The sequence below is a fragment of the Eumetopias jubatus genome, unplaced genomic scaffold (genome assembly GCF_037043125.1).
Source record: "Eumetopias jubatus isolate StellerSeaLion01/CBP00866 unplaced genomic scaffold, mEumJub1_p1.0 scaffold_10, whole genome shotgun sequence".
Classification (NCBI taxonomy): domain Eukaryota; kingdom Metazoa; phylum Chordata; class Mammalia; order Carnivora; family Otariidae; genus Eumetopias; species Eumetopias jubatus.
The window spans coordinates 96,793,617-96,807,957 of NW_028274816.1; the positions used below are offsets into that span (position 1 = coordinate 96,793,617).

At 45.6% G+C, this 14,341-nt stretch overlaps 1 protein-coding gene across 4 annotated transcripts in view; it reads right to left on the reverse strand.

Moving 5' to 3' along the window:
• The window catches only part of MRC2 (mannose receptor C-type 2), a 54,942-nt gene that overhangs the window by 36,266 nt on the left and 4,335 nt on the right, over positions 1-14,341 (reverse strand). The window contains exons 1-2 of one of the 4 annotated variants that reach the window (XM_088028209.1): positions 6,315-6,722; positions 6,019-6,065 (exon numbers count right to left, since the gene is read on the reverse strand). The exons of 2 other annotated variants lie outside the window; for them this stretch is intronic. The gene's annotated coding sequence lies outside the window, so the exon portion shown is untranslated. Of the gene's footprint in view, positions 1-6,018; positions 6,723-14,341 lie in introns of those variants that run through there. One more of the 4 variants, XM_088028210.1, reaches the window with a different exon arrangement.

Sequence of the window (14,341 nt, forward strand, 5' to 3'; positions counted from 1 at the left end):
CCTGGCAACCACCACTTGCTTCTGGCCTCTGAACTTTTGGACCTCACCCCAGGTATGCCTGGAAGGGAGCAGTAGGTAGACAAGGCTGTGCAGAGTGTGCCAGGGCAAAGTGGGGGGTCTCTGGGAGAGCTGGGGCAGCTTGGGGTGCGCTCTGCTCCCCGCCACCTTCCGCCTCTGCAGAAATAAACTCCAAGGGCAGCTGTAAAGGGAAAATGAGGTCACAAAACAGGCAGCTGGAAGGGAGAGTGTGGAAGGAGGTGGGGTAGCACCCACGCCACCTGGCCTGGCAGATGCTGAGACAGGAGGACAGGGTCTGCGTGGGACCCTCTCTGGGGTTCCGGCAGTCGTGCAGCTATGTGGCCCCCTTACCTACAAGAAGGAGAGAAGGACAGGAAATCTCAGACTTAGCCTGGGAGTTCAGGTTCTCATTCTGCCAGTACAATCTAAATGACCTTGGGGGACCCTGTTTTCTTACCTGTAAACTGAATTATAAAACACCCTCCCTGCCTCTTCACAGACTCCTGGGGAGATCTCCGGTGTGAGGTCAACGGAATACTGACATGATTCTTTCAGGGTCTGTCTCCCCTTTTAACCAGTTCCTTGAGAACGGGAGCTGTGTCTGATCTATGTGTCTCCCCGGTGCGGGGCATCCAACAGGTGTTCCATACGTGTCTGTTGAATTCAGCTGGACCAGGGGAGGGGAAAGCAAGCTGCACTATGTCATATGGGTAAGGGTTTAACTCCTCTAAATTATACCCTCTTTGAAAACAGATCTACAGGGCGCCTGGGTGGCTCAGTCGGTTTGGGCATCTGCCTTCGGCTCAGGTCATGATCTCAGGGTCCTGGGATTGAGCCCCACATCGGGCTCCCTGCTCAGCGGGGAGTCTGCCTCTCCCTCTGCCCCTCGCCCTGCTTGTGCTTGCTTGCTCTCTGTCAAATAAATAGATAAAATCTTAAAAAAAAAAAAAACGGATCTATATATGGACAATGAACAGAAGGGAATAAAGGAAACACACAATTATTTGTTGTGTCAGGAGGTTGGAATTATGTGTCACTTTTGATTATATTATTATAATGTTTGTAGGGCAAATAAAACTGAGGGAAGGGAGACACAGGGGATCTGAAGACCTCTGAAGAAACCAAATCTTTCTGTTTTTCCTACAGAACCCAATTCAGTGCTCAATGTTTGTGAATTTAACTTGCTTTGCCCGGGGACAGACACAAAGGGTCACATACACAACACCCCACTACCACCACCACCATTTGAGACATCACCCAGACCCACAATAACACACTAGACCTGACCTACAAAGGAATGTCTGTGCCGGGCACCTCAAATTACTTCTCTTCCCCCACCCATTCACTCCCTTTTCCTGATTTCTTTCATACATTTTTTAGAACCATATAAAAAAAGTACTGCTCCCACAGCCATCACTCTCTGATATTAACTGAAAGTCATGGCGTGGTTAAGAGATCTCAGGTTCTAGGTACAAGGCTGGCTTTGAATTTCTGCTCTCAGACTAGTCATCTGACCTCTTCATCCCTCCGTGTTGTCATCTGTTCAGTGGAGAAATGGTTAGCGTGTGCCCGGAGCCATGCTGGGTGCTGCCCACCAGGGAGTTGGCAGGACTGGTTGAGACCACGGATGGAAAGACCTCACCGGCCTGCCCAGCAAAAACTGAGCTCGTGGTAGTAGTAGCAACCTATATAATAGTAGGAGGGCAACTTTCCTGGAGGAGAATTTGGCAACGTATGTCAAAAGCTTTCAGGGGCGCCTGGGTGGCTCAGTCAGTTAAGCAGTTAAATGTCTGCCTTCGGCTCAGGTCATGATCTCACGGTCCTGGAATCAAGTCCCGTGTCAGGCTCCCTGCTCAGTGGGGAGCCTACCTCTCCCTCTCCCTCTGCCGCTCCCCCTGCTTGGGCTCTCTCGTTTGTGAGCACTCTCTCTCTCTCATAAATAAAATCTTAAAAAACAAACAAAAACTGGGCGCCTGGGTGGCTCAGTTGGTTAAGCGACTGCCTTTGGCTCAGGTCATGATCCTGGAGTCCCGGGATCGAGTCCCACACCGGGCTCCCTGCTCAGCAGGAAGTCTGCTTCTCCCTCTGACCCTCTTCCCTCTCGTGCTCTCTGTCTCTCATTCTCTCTCTCAAATAAATAAATAAAATCTTTAAAAAAAAATAAATAAAGGCTTATCTTTAAAAAACAAAAACAAAAACAAAAACTTTCAAAAGAACAAATGCTTTGACCCCAGAACTCACTTCATAGGAATTTAACTTAAGGAAATAACTAGGAATCTGGGGAGCCTGGGTGGCTCAGTCGGTTGAGCATCTGCCTTCGGCTCGGGTCATGATCCCAGGGTCCTGGGATTGAGCCCCGCATCGGGCTCCCTGCTCGGCGGGAAGTCTGCTTCTCCCTCTCCGACTCCCCGTTTGTGTTCCCTCTCTCACTGTGTCTCTCTCTGTCAAATAAATAAATAAAATCTTAAAAAAAAAAGGAAATAATTAGGAATCTATGCAAAGATTTAACCACACAGCGTTATTTGCAACAGCAATGATTGGAGGGAATGTCCAACAACATGGTGCTGACTGAGTAACCCAAAATACCCTCATGCAATGGAACACTATGCAGACAATAGAAATACATTTTTAAAAGAGTATTTAGACATGGATAGAGGTTCACATTTTAATTAAACCAAAACCTAATGTGGGGCGCCTGGCTGGCTCAGTCAGAAGAACATGTGACTCTTGATCTCAGGGTCGTTAGTTCAAACCTCACATTGGGTGTAGAGATTACATAAATGTTTTTTTAAAAAACCCGAATGTATAATATGACCTCATTTCTATTTTCTTTTAAATCAAGTTAAGTCTGGAACAACATTTTTGCTTTCTTGTTCTTAAACTTGAGTGTCCAAGTTGCCTGAGGAGCCATGCAAGTGCCCAGGCCCAGCAACAGACCTACTGAATTAGAACCTCAGGGCAAAGGAGTATCTGGATTGTAAATGAGATTCCCAGGCACACCAGAGTTCTGGAACCACTGTATACACTAAGTGTCAACAGTGCTTATCACTGACTTATGGGATAGCTGGTGATTGTTTTTTTCTCTTTTATGCATTTTCCACAATGAACATATTTGCTAATTTAAAAAAGATAGAGGGCACCTGGGTGGCTCAGTCAGCTAAGTGTCTGCCTTTGGCTCAGGTCACGATCCCAGGGTCCTGGGATAGAGTCCCACATCAGGCTCCCTGCTCAGTGGGGAATCTGCTTCTCCCTCTACCCCTCCCCCCTGCTCATGATCTCTCTCACGATCTCTCTCTCTCAAATAAATAAAATCTTTTAAAAATAAATAAATAAAAAAGATAGTGTGTGTGTGTCTGTCTGTCCTTTGTTTCAAACTTAACCCGAAGTGACCTCAACTTACATGTGCAGTGTTCTACACTAAATGCAGCCCATCTAGAAAGGGAGATGAAAGGAATGAACCAGAAGAGATGCTCCTTGAGAGAGTCTATAGATGGGAGAGACTGCACACCTAGTCATGTGCCAAGGAGCAGAGACCCCTAACAACAAAGAAGCTGGGTGAGCCCAGAGGCATTAAATTGATGCCAATGAAGCCACCTTCCCACCCTGCGTCAGGATTCCCAACAGTCTGCAAGTCCAATGTGCTAAGATGCATACAGGGGTATCTATAACAGTGAAATGAGAAATGACCCAAATGTTGTCCACCAGGGGATAAGTTATGGTACATCCATACAATGGAATCCTACCCAACCAATAGAAATGTTGGGTGGAAACATTGATGATGATGTATTGGCACATGAAAGCATGTTCCAAAACAATATGAAAACATTTATGTCAAGTTTCATAAAGGAAGAGGGAGAGGGAGGAGAGGCGATTTGAAGTTTTGATTTTTTGTTTATTTATTTGAGAGAGAGAGAGAGAACTCATGCCAGCAGGGGGAGGAGCAGAGGGAGAGGGACAAGCAGACTCCGAGCTGAGCGCAGAGCCCCATGCAGGGCTTAATCTCACAACTCTGAGATTATGACCCCTAGCCGAAACCAAGAGTCAGACCGTCAACCAACTGAACCACCCAGACACCTCTGAGGAGGGGAAATTTGGAAGGATATTCTCCAAAATGTTAACAGTGGTTTTCTTAGTGATGAGATTTCAAGTAATTTTTCTTTTTTGGTAACTTTTCCTATTATTTGATTGTGTGCTATAAATAACTGCAAGGTTTTACAATCATGAAAATGTATTTTTTAAAGTAATCTCTATGCCCAATGTGGGGCTCGAACTCATGACCTGGAGATCAATAGTCGCCTGCTCTGCCGACTCAGTCAGCCAGGCTCCCTGAAAACGTATTCTTATCTTGAAAAAATACATGTGGAACCTTGTCTTTTTTGCAGCCTCATTTACGTTCACTAACTGAAGCTTTGCACAAGTTTATTTATTTTTAAGTATTTTATTTATTTGATAGAGAGACACAGCGAGAGAGGGAACACAAGCAGGGGGAGTGGGAGAGGGAGAAGCAAGCTTCCTTTCGGAGCAGGGAGCCCGATGTGGGCCTCGATCCCAGGACTCCGGGATCACGATCTGAGCAGAGGCGAAGGCAGACGCGTAATGACTGAGCCACGCAGGCGGCCCTTCCCACAAGTTTAGACGTGCTGCTGAGGGGCAAGGGAACGAAGGAGGGTTAGTCAAACAGAAAAGATGGGGGGACCTCAAAGTGGTCATCATGAGCCTTCCTATGAAGGGAAGAACCCAATCTGACCCCAAAAGGCTTTCTATACCTTACTAAAAGACCAAGTGTGTGGAGAGTGGGAAGATTAAAGAGACATTTCCCAAATTAAAAAAATTTTTTAAAGATTTTTTAAGTAATCTCTACATCCAACCTGAGGCTCAGACTCACAACCCTGAGATCAAGAGTCACATGCTCCACCTACCGAGCCAGCCAGGTGTCCCCAAATCAAAATTTTAACTGAAAAACAAACGGGAAGATATTTGTAACAAATATGGCAAAAAGCTTGCATCAATCAATAAGAAAAATATAGAGAGACCCCGATAATTTTAAACCACTAAGATCTGAAGAGATAAGATGATCAAGGATATGAACACAGTTCACACACACACACAAAAAATCCATGTCTAATTAGGCTATGGAACATCTTAAAAGCACTTGGAACACTTAGTAATGTTCTTATTTGCTGGATCTGAGCCCTGGTTACATGGGTGTGTTCAGTTTGTGAAAACTCATTGAACTGAACATTCCTATGTTTATTTTCCCGTACTTATACTTAAATTAAAAATTTTATGGGTGCCTGGGTGGCTCAGTTGGTTGGGCATCTGCCTTTGGCTCTGGTCATGATCCCAGGACCCTGGGATGGAATCCCGCATCAGGCTCCTTGCACAGCAGGGAGTCTGCTTCTCCCTCTCCCCCTATCATTCTCCCTCTGTACTCTCTCACTTTCTCAAATAAATAAATACAATCTTTTTTTTTTTTTAAAGATTTTATTTACTTATTTGACAGAGAGAGACAGCGAGAGCAGGAACACAAGCAGGGGGTTAGGGGCGCCTGGGTGGCTCAGTCGTTAAGCGTCTGCCTTCGGCTCAGGTCATGGTCCCAGGGTCCTGGGATCGAGCCCCGCATCGGGCTCCCTGCTCCACCGGAAGCCCGCTTCTCCCTCTCCCACTCCCCCTGCTTGTGTTCCTGCTCTTGCTGTGTCTCTCTCTGTCAAATATATGAATAAAATCTTTAAAAAAAAAAAGAATTAAAAAATTTAAAAACAAGGGCTTGATAAACACAAGATTCAGGACAGAGATTGGGTTGGTGGGAAGGAGGAGGAAGACAGAGGAGAGGCACACAGCTAGACAGAATAACTGGACTGTTCTGTCTTCGATTAGGTGGTGGGTTCACAAATGTTGATTATATTTTCATCAATACTTATTTATTTATAAAACAAAAGAAGACCATACCATGGAGGGAACCAAACAGGCCCGCATTGCATCCCTGGCTTTGCCACTCACCATCTATGTAATCCTGGCTCTAAGTTTCTCTGGCTCAATTTCCTTATCTGTGAAAAGGAGGAATGGGAGGCTTAAAATAGAGTATTCGTGGAATTGCCCAACACTGACTCTGACAGACTTCATGCGCTTAGTAAATATTAGTGTGGTCTCCAACTGTCGCAGTTATATAGAAACATTTTAAAAAGCAGAGAAAGTTTTAAAAAGCAGAAACCCTTCCCAGAGCCTGTCCCCTAGTTGAGGCGCCTTTCTGATTTGCTCTCCAGTCTGGGACATACGTACTGCTGCTGGGTGCTTACAGAATTCTGTGTCCTGCTCTTCAGTAAGTTCTCTCTCCCCTGCCCCTTCTGTAAACACTCGACGGCTAAGTGCAAGGGGAAGAGGCGCAGGCTCGCGACTGGAGGGCTGCTGACGAGAAGAGCGTCGAGACGGGTCCCTACGGCCGCACCGCTACCCTGCTGGGGCGGAGGGAACCTGCCCGCGTCCTCGGAGAACCAGCCCTGAGGCCGAGCCTCCCCCGCCTGCCAGGCCTCTCCGCCCGCACAGCGCGAAGGCCCGACTCCAAACCATCGCTTCAAAAAAAGACGGGAGGGGCGAGCGAGCAGCGGCGGGGGAGAACTGCAGCCAGGGTCTCAGCCCCCAGGGCCGCGCACGCCGCTCCCCAGCTTCCCTCCCGCCTGGCACAGCCGGGCAGTCTCCGCCCGGCGAACCGCAGCCCCACAGAACAACGCCGGCGCCGGGCCGCCGGGAAAGGACCGCCCCCCCGGGAGCCTCTGATTGGCTCCATCGAGTCACGTGCGGCGGGCTCGGACCAGTTACGTGACGGGAGTCCGGGCGGGAGGGGGGGGAAAGTGCTGCTGGCGTCACGTGGTTAGGCGAGGAGAAAGTTGCCCAGTCTTTCCATCGCCGAAAATGCAACCGTGTTCAAAGAAAAAAAGGCCTTATCTATAATCACCCGTTAGATATTATATAACACAATGTAGTACAGTAGAATATGACCTATAACTTGTTAAATTTTGATGTAACTTTTCTAACAATGTTGTCTATATAATCAAAATACATGTTCAAGTATATGTATATAAATATACGTATATGATGTATACGTGTACATATCATATATGCAGATACATCACACATCTATACACACGTTTTTGAATCTTGTTCTTGTACTTCATATTTCAGCAAAAGGATTTTTCTGTCTCCAAAAACTTTTGTAAAAACCATTTTAACGGCTGTATGATATTCCATGCGGCGATATACCACATTTCATTTATTCATTATTAATAGCCTTCAATTTATAAAGAGATTTCCATAATGATAAATAATGTTATATTAAACATGTTGTTACATCAATCTTTGTTGGCACTGTTGTCAGGGGTGAAAATGGTACCTTGTTTGTTTGATTGCTAGTAATTTTAAACATGTTCTATAGACTTGTTAGACATTGCTACTTGTCTTCTTTGTGAACTCTGCTCGCAGGCTTTGGGGTCTTACCTATTCTGATTTTAGATGCCTGAAAATGTGTTTTTCCTCATTGGCTTATATGAGCTTCTTGCCATATACATTAAGATCTCTCTTCTCTGGTCATTGTTCTTTTTAAATTCTATTTAAAGGGTCTATTTAAGACCCTTTCTGATCACAACTTCTCTCGCTAATGGTAATCACTCTCCTAATTTCGAACAGCATAGATCAGTTTTGCCTCTTTCTTGTATTTTTTTAAATATTTTTTATTTTATTTATTTGAGAGAGAGAGAATGAGAGATAGAGAGCACGAGAGGGAAGAGGGCCAGAGGGAGAAGCAGACTTCCCGCTGAGCAGGGAGCCCGATGCGGGACTCGATCCCCAGACTCCAGGATCATGACCTGAGCCGAAAGCAGTCGCTTAACCAACTGAGCCACCCAGGCACCCTCTTTCTTATATTTTATATTGATGGGATAATATGGCATGAGCTCCCTTGCATCTGGCTCAGTGTTTGTGAGCTTCATCCACACTGTTGCATGTAGTTGTGGATTGTTCATTCTCATTCATTGCTCGAAAGATTTTATTTTTATTTAATTATTTGAGAGAGAGAGAGAGACTTTGCACACATGAGTGGGGGGAGGGGCAGAGGGAGAGGAAGAAGCAGACTCCCTACTGAGCAGGGAGCGGGAGGTGGGGCTCCATCCTGGGACTCCAGGATCAAGGAGTCTGCTGAAGGCCGACATTTTAACTGACTGAGCCACCCAGGCGCCCCTCATTGCTCTATACTATTCACTTGTGTGGAGCTACCACAATTTATCCCTTCTACTATTGATGGGCATTTGGGTAGTTTTCGGTTGGGGCTAGATTTCAGTTTGGGGTCGTTAGGAATAATGCTGCTGTGAACAACTCTGCTTTTTAGGTGTTCCTTTCCTTGGTTTACTTGAAATTCCTTAGATTATCTACTAAATACAAAGGGGATAAAGGTATCTTTCATCTTTTTAGTGGAGAGATCTGGTAAACAACCTGAACCAAGTGACCAAGTTAGCATTACCAATAGGGGAACAAACCTACTTAATGTGATACAGTGGAGAGGACATGGCATCACCCATGTACGTTTCTTTCCAAAAACGTTTAACATGAATGTATCGAGTGAACATCAGACAAATATAGACTGTGGACATTCTACAAAACAACTGGCCTGAAGTCATCAAAAATGCAATGCTGTAAAAGACAAAAAGACCAAGTAACTATTGTAAAATAAAGGAGATTGAAAAGACAGGCCACTGAATTGGATCCTGGACCTTAAAAAAACAAAAACAAAACAAAAAAAACAGCGGAAAAGGGGTATTATTGGGACAACTAGAGAAATCCAAACATGGACTGCAGATTAGAAAAAGAATTGTATGCTATATTTCTTGAATGTCATTATGGTACTATGGTTATAAAGGAGAATGTCTTTATTTTTAGTTGATACATGATGAAGTATTTAGGTGTGAAATGTCACTCAAAGTTTCACCAGACAGAAACACACACACACACACACACACACACACACACAGTGAGGTGAAGCAAATGTGGCAAAATGTTAACAGGTGGTGCCTCTAGGTAAGAGTATTTGAGTGCTCACTATTTTTTCAGCTTTTCCAATGGTTTGATAAAGAGTATGATACCAAAGTAGTACTCTGGGATTTCCCCCCCCCCACTCAATATTATATCTCTAAGATTCACCCATGATAATACATGGAGCTGAGGTTCACTAGTTTCACTGCTGCATTATATTTCATTGTGGGTCTCTACCCTGTAATTTCTCTCTCTATTTCTTTCTTTTTTTTTTAAGATTTACTTATTTATTTTAGAGAGAGGGAGAATACATTGGGGGAGGGGCAGAGGGAGAGAATCTCAAGCCGACTCAGAGCCCAACGCAGGGCTAGATCTGACCATCCTGAGATCACGACCTGAGCCAAAATCGAAAGTCGGATGCTCAACCGAGCCACCCAGGTGCCCCATCCATATAAACAGTGCTTCCAGGCTCTTTCTAAACCACCATTGCTCTTATATCCTCAGAGCCTTCAGAAGTTAGGTTAAGCATCTCTGGGGTTATACCGGAAAATCCTTCCTCAGGGACCAACACTGACTACAAGGCTGTTTCCAGTTGAATTCCTACTTGCCCAGGCTGGTCTCACTCAGGGCTATTCTCTCTCCTCTCAGACAGGTTCCCGACCCCATGAGAGGTCTATGGCTCCCATCCTTTTTTTTTTTTTTTTTAAGATTTATTTATTTTAGAGAGAGAGAGAGTGAGGGGGTGGAGAGGCAGAGGGTTTTTTTTTTTAAGATTTTATTTATTTGTTAGAGAGAGAGAGAGAGTGAGTACACAAGCACAAGCAGGGGGGAGGAGCAGAGGGAGAAGCAGACTCCCCACTGAGCAGGGAGCCTGATGCGGGACTCAATTCCAGGACCCCAGGATCATGACCTGAGCCGAAGGCAGACGCTTAAGCCACCGAGCCACCCAGGCGCCCCTCCCATCTTTCTTTTAATGAACTTAAAAATTGCACCTAAAATGGAATCAGTGAACATTTGACTCTATTTATGCTGCTCCATATTTGGGCGGAATTACTTTCAAAACACAAGCTTCGGGAAGGCAGAAACCATGTTCACCATGGCATCCTCAGCACCAAATACTATACTATGCCTGGCATACTTTAGTGCTCGGGAAAACAGAACCAAAACAGTTAAATGAATGAATGAAAAGATGAATGTCTGTGTCAGGCATGCCTCTCCACTTGTTACTGGTGTGTGTATATTATTTTGTAAGATTGCCTCGTGGTCATGAGAATTTGCCTAGTTAGACTTATTTCTGTGTACTGACATTAGCTGTATATTTGTTGTGTAGAGCTACATAAATTGTCCGTCGTGTTAAGATACCTTAGTTTGCTTAGCCATAATCTTATCATCTGGCATTTAAATGGTTTCCAGCTTGTTTTGCTACTATAAATAGCACTACTATGAGCATTTTTTTCTCCTTGGGATTAATGCTTATAAATTCCCCAAAATGGAATTACGAGGTCAAAGGATATGAAGTCTTAGTTTCTTACATATTGTCTGAAAGACTGAATCCTGAAAAACTGAACCAATTTATAATTTAGAGTGCGCTAGTTATACATATTGGTTTCTCCATAGCTCTGCCAAGATTGGGTGTTCTGGTTTTGCTAGTTTAATTACATATTTAAAGAAAGTTAATTTCTTTAATGTCTCGTGATCTTGGCACTTTCCACATGACAACTTGTCATCTGAAGTTCCTCCACTGTGATCAGCTACGAATTGAAATTAAATTTTTAATTGTAATCCAGTTGTCCAGTGACATTTAAAAGTAAAGATTCTTTTCCCTATTAGTGTGTTGTTCTTGGTTTTGTCTTGCATTAAGTTCTTATAATGAGTTTAAATCTACGTCTGGAATTTATTCCAGTTCATTGGACTTTTTTCCTGTTTATTTTAATTCAGTGGCGTATGTTTTTCATGATAGTGACATCATCTAAAACTCTGGAAGGATAACTCTCCTTATTGCCTTTCTACTACAAAAAAAATTTGCATCATAAGAAAAAAACTCTGTAGCCACATGAGGTGATGGATGTTAACTGAACTTAGTGGGGCAATCATTTCCAATGTATATGTATTTCAAATCATTATGCCGTATATCTTGAACTAATACAATGTTATATGTCAATTATACCGCAATAAAACTGGGAGGGAGGGGCGCTCTTTAGCACTTGTTTGCTCTTTCTTTCTTTCCTCTTTTGTGTTTCCATAAGTACTTACTAATACCACTGTGTCCAAGGTGCTGTGCTGGGCCAGTGCAGGGCTGTAAATGCCTGTCCTGGAGTCTAGGAAGAGAGGAAGTGGCTGCACCTGGCAGGTGGCCGTGACGACAGGAGCTCTGGAAAGCAAGGCTTCTTCCAGCTGAGGGCAACTGGAAGGGCTCAGGTCTGAGCTGGGACTTGGACCTGTGGGACCAGGTCCTCCCGGCCCGGAGAAAAGCATGAGCAGAGGCTTTGCTGGGCCGAACCTGAACTCAGAAGGCCTCGAGTTCCCAATTCTGGAAGTTCAGACTTTGTTCTGGGGAGGATGAAAGTTGACTTTTAGGAGCTAATGGGGCGGCAATGCTGGCTCTGGACTGAGGATGGAGGGGAAGACAGGAGGCAGGGACCACACACACAAAATGAGCAACAAAGGCCAGAGGAAGAGAGAATTTTCAAAAAAGTGTCCATCCTTAGGAAAGCGGATGTGCGTACAGCCTTACAATGGGATCCTGAGCGCTATTAAGGATGCAGCAGCTCTATAGCCTGTCATGGAAAGATATGCAGGAATATTATAAAATAAAAATTATCTGGGGGCGCCTCGGTGGCTCAGTCAGTTAAGCGTCTGCCTTCGGTTCAGATCGTGATCCCAGGGTCCTGGGATCGAGCCCCACATCGGGCTCCCTGCTCCGCGGGGAGCCTGCTTCTCCCTCTGCCTCTGCTCCCCAGCCCCCATGCTCGCTCGCTCTCTCAAGTAAATAAAATCTTAAAAAAAATAAAATAAAAATTATTTTATCACATTATACAGTATAAAATGGGGTCCCCTCTGTATAAAAGGAGTATTTGTGTGTGTGTGTGTGTGTGTGTGTGTGTGTGTGTGCGCGCGCGCGCGCGCGCACATATTATAAAAAACAGGAGATGACGCCATGCATAACTGACAGGGGTTACTACAAGCCGTGGGCTGAGGGGAGGGAGGACCTCAAACTGTTTACACTTTACTTCTGTATGGTCTGTTTTCCGCTGAGCAAGCGTTCTTCACACTGAAGTTAGCAACAGCACCTGCCATGCTGCAAGGTGAGGCCTGAGGAGGGTCACTGAAATTAGTAATTAAGGAGCCTAGCTACCGTGACCAGGGGAAGGCAGCACCCCACAGTGACCAGTGGTCAGGGAGCGGCTCCAGTTTGCCTGGAACCGTCTGAGCTTTATACTGACGGTTCAGAGGCTAGGAAACTTCTCAGTTCCCCTGTGAAGGTCAGCTAGAGAAGCTTCACGATGAAGGGAAGTGAAGAGGGAGGGTGCGGAGTTGAGGGGTTTTAGGAGCAAGAACAGCGGAGGACAGGTTTTTATTTTTTCTTTAGGATTTAAATTGACGTTCAGAAAAAGGAAGAAGTATGGTTATTTTTAGGCACTTAGAGTTGTTAGCAAAGTGTCACCAAGATGTAATGGGGTTAGACCTGCTTCGATTAAAATAAAAAACAACAGGGATGCCTGGGTGGCTCAGTCGGTTAAGTGTCTGCCTTCGGCTGGGTCATGATCCCACAGTCCTGGGATCGAGTCCCACATCGGGCTCCTTGCTCAGCAGGGAGCCTGCTTCTCCCCCTGCCTGCCGCTTCCCCAGCTATGCTTTCTCTCCCTCACTCTCTGGCAAATAAATAAATTAAAATAAAATAAAATAAAACCTGGCTACAAAAAAATAAATAAATAAAAAACAACAAAACTGCTGTAGTTAGGATTTTGTATGTTGAGGACTGTTTTTTCACATTTAAGTCCCTTGAAATTCATGTTCTCTCTTCCTAATAATAATAAAAAATAGCAACGATTTAATATTATTTGCTAAAAAATGACTCTGTACCAGACATGCATCTTATACACATATTATCTCATTTTTGTGTAATTCTTACAATATCCCTAAGTAGGGGGTATTGTTTTATTCTTCCCATTTTACAAATGAAGAAACTTGAGTCTCTGCCGGAGGTCACACAGCTGGTGAGTGGCATTACCTCAGTCCTGATTTACATTTCTGGAGGACAGAGGGGAGGCGGGAACATTCCTGGCCACACCACGCTCCTGCCTCAGTCTACACTGGGGAGCACCACATCCACTTCCCTTTCCAAACGCTCGCAGAGGATGCCAGTTGAAAGGATGGGAATCTGGCTTATTGTTTTTGCCTATAGGAAGGTGCTTGTCCAAGTTCAGGACAAAAGCTTGTCACTGTCCTCCTAGAGGTGATCCCAGAGAGAGAGAGAGAGAGAGAAGGCCCCTCCTCCAGGCTGGGGTTTATCCCTAAAAGCAGCATCTGGGTATCTGTCTCCCCTTAGCTCAGGTGAGCCCGAGGCAGTGACGGAGAGTCCTCTGCGTCCTTCTCAGGATCCTGAGTCTTGGAAGGAGGGGCAGCAACGGCCACGGAGGAAAAAAGGAAGGGCATCCCAGGGAAAGGAAATTGTGTGCAAAGGCCTGGGCTGGGGGGCGGGCAGGGAAATTTCAGGGGAGATGGGGCAGAGCATGCTAAAGGAGGACCGGAGGAAGGAGTGGGGACCAGGGGAACTGGAAAGAACCTAAGATTTCAAAGCCATCATCTAGCAACAGAACCAGAGGAACCAAGGGGGGGGGGGTGGGTAGGGGAGGGCTGAGGTGAAGCTGAGAGCGCGGGTCCTGCCAAGCAGGATGGGAGGGGTCTCTGCACAGTCAAGGGGCGAGAAGAGGGCAGGGAAGGGCAGGAAAGGAACTAACCCCCGGAGTTCCCAATCAGGCCCCACATGTGACGTTTGGGGGCCAACCCCAACTATCCTCTAAGTGACTGGAGCTAGCTGGCTGATGCTGGCAGGTCCCTGGGGTCACAGATGCCATGATGCGGCCTTCATCCAGTCTGCCTGTTTACGGACACCACACCTAGCTGAGGAATAACGGGGATCGGGAGTGCCCAGGGTGAGATCCAAGAGCTGCATCACCACTGCCATGGCCCACCCCACCCAGATTTATAGGATCCAGTCATGGGAAGTGGTCCCTCCCATCTCACGAAGGACCGAACAGGAAGGGACACTTCCTGTCAGCAATGCCCAGGCCCTCCTCTGAGT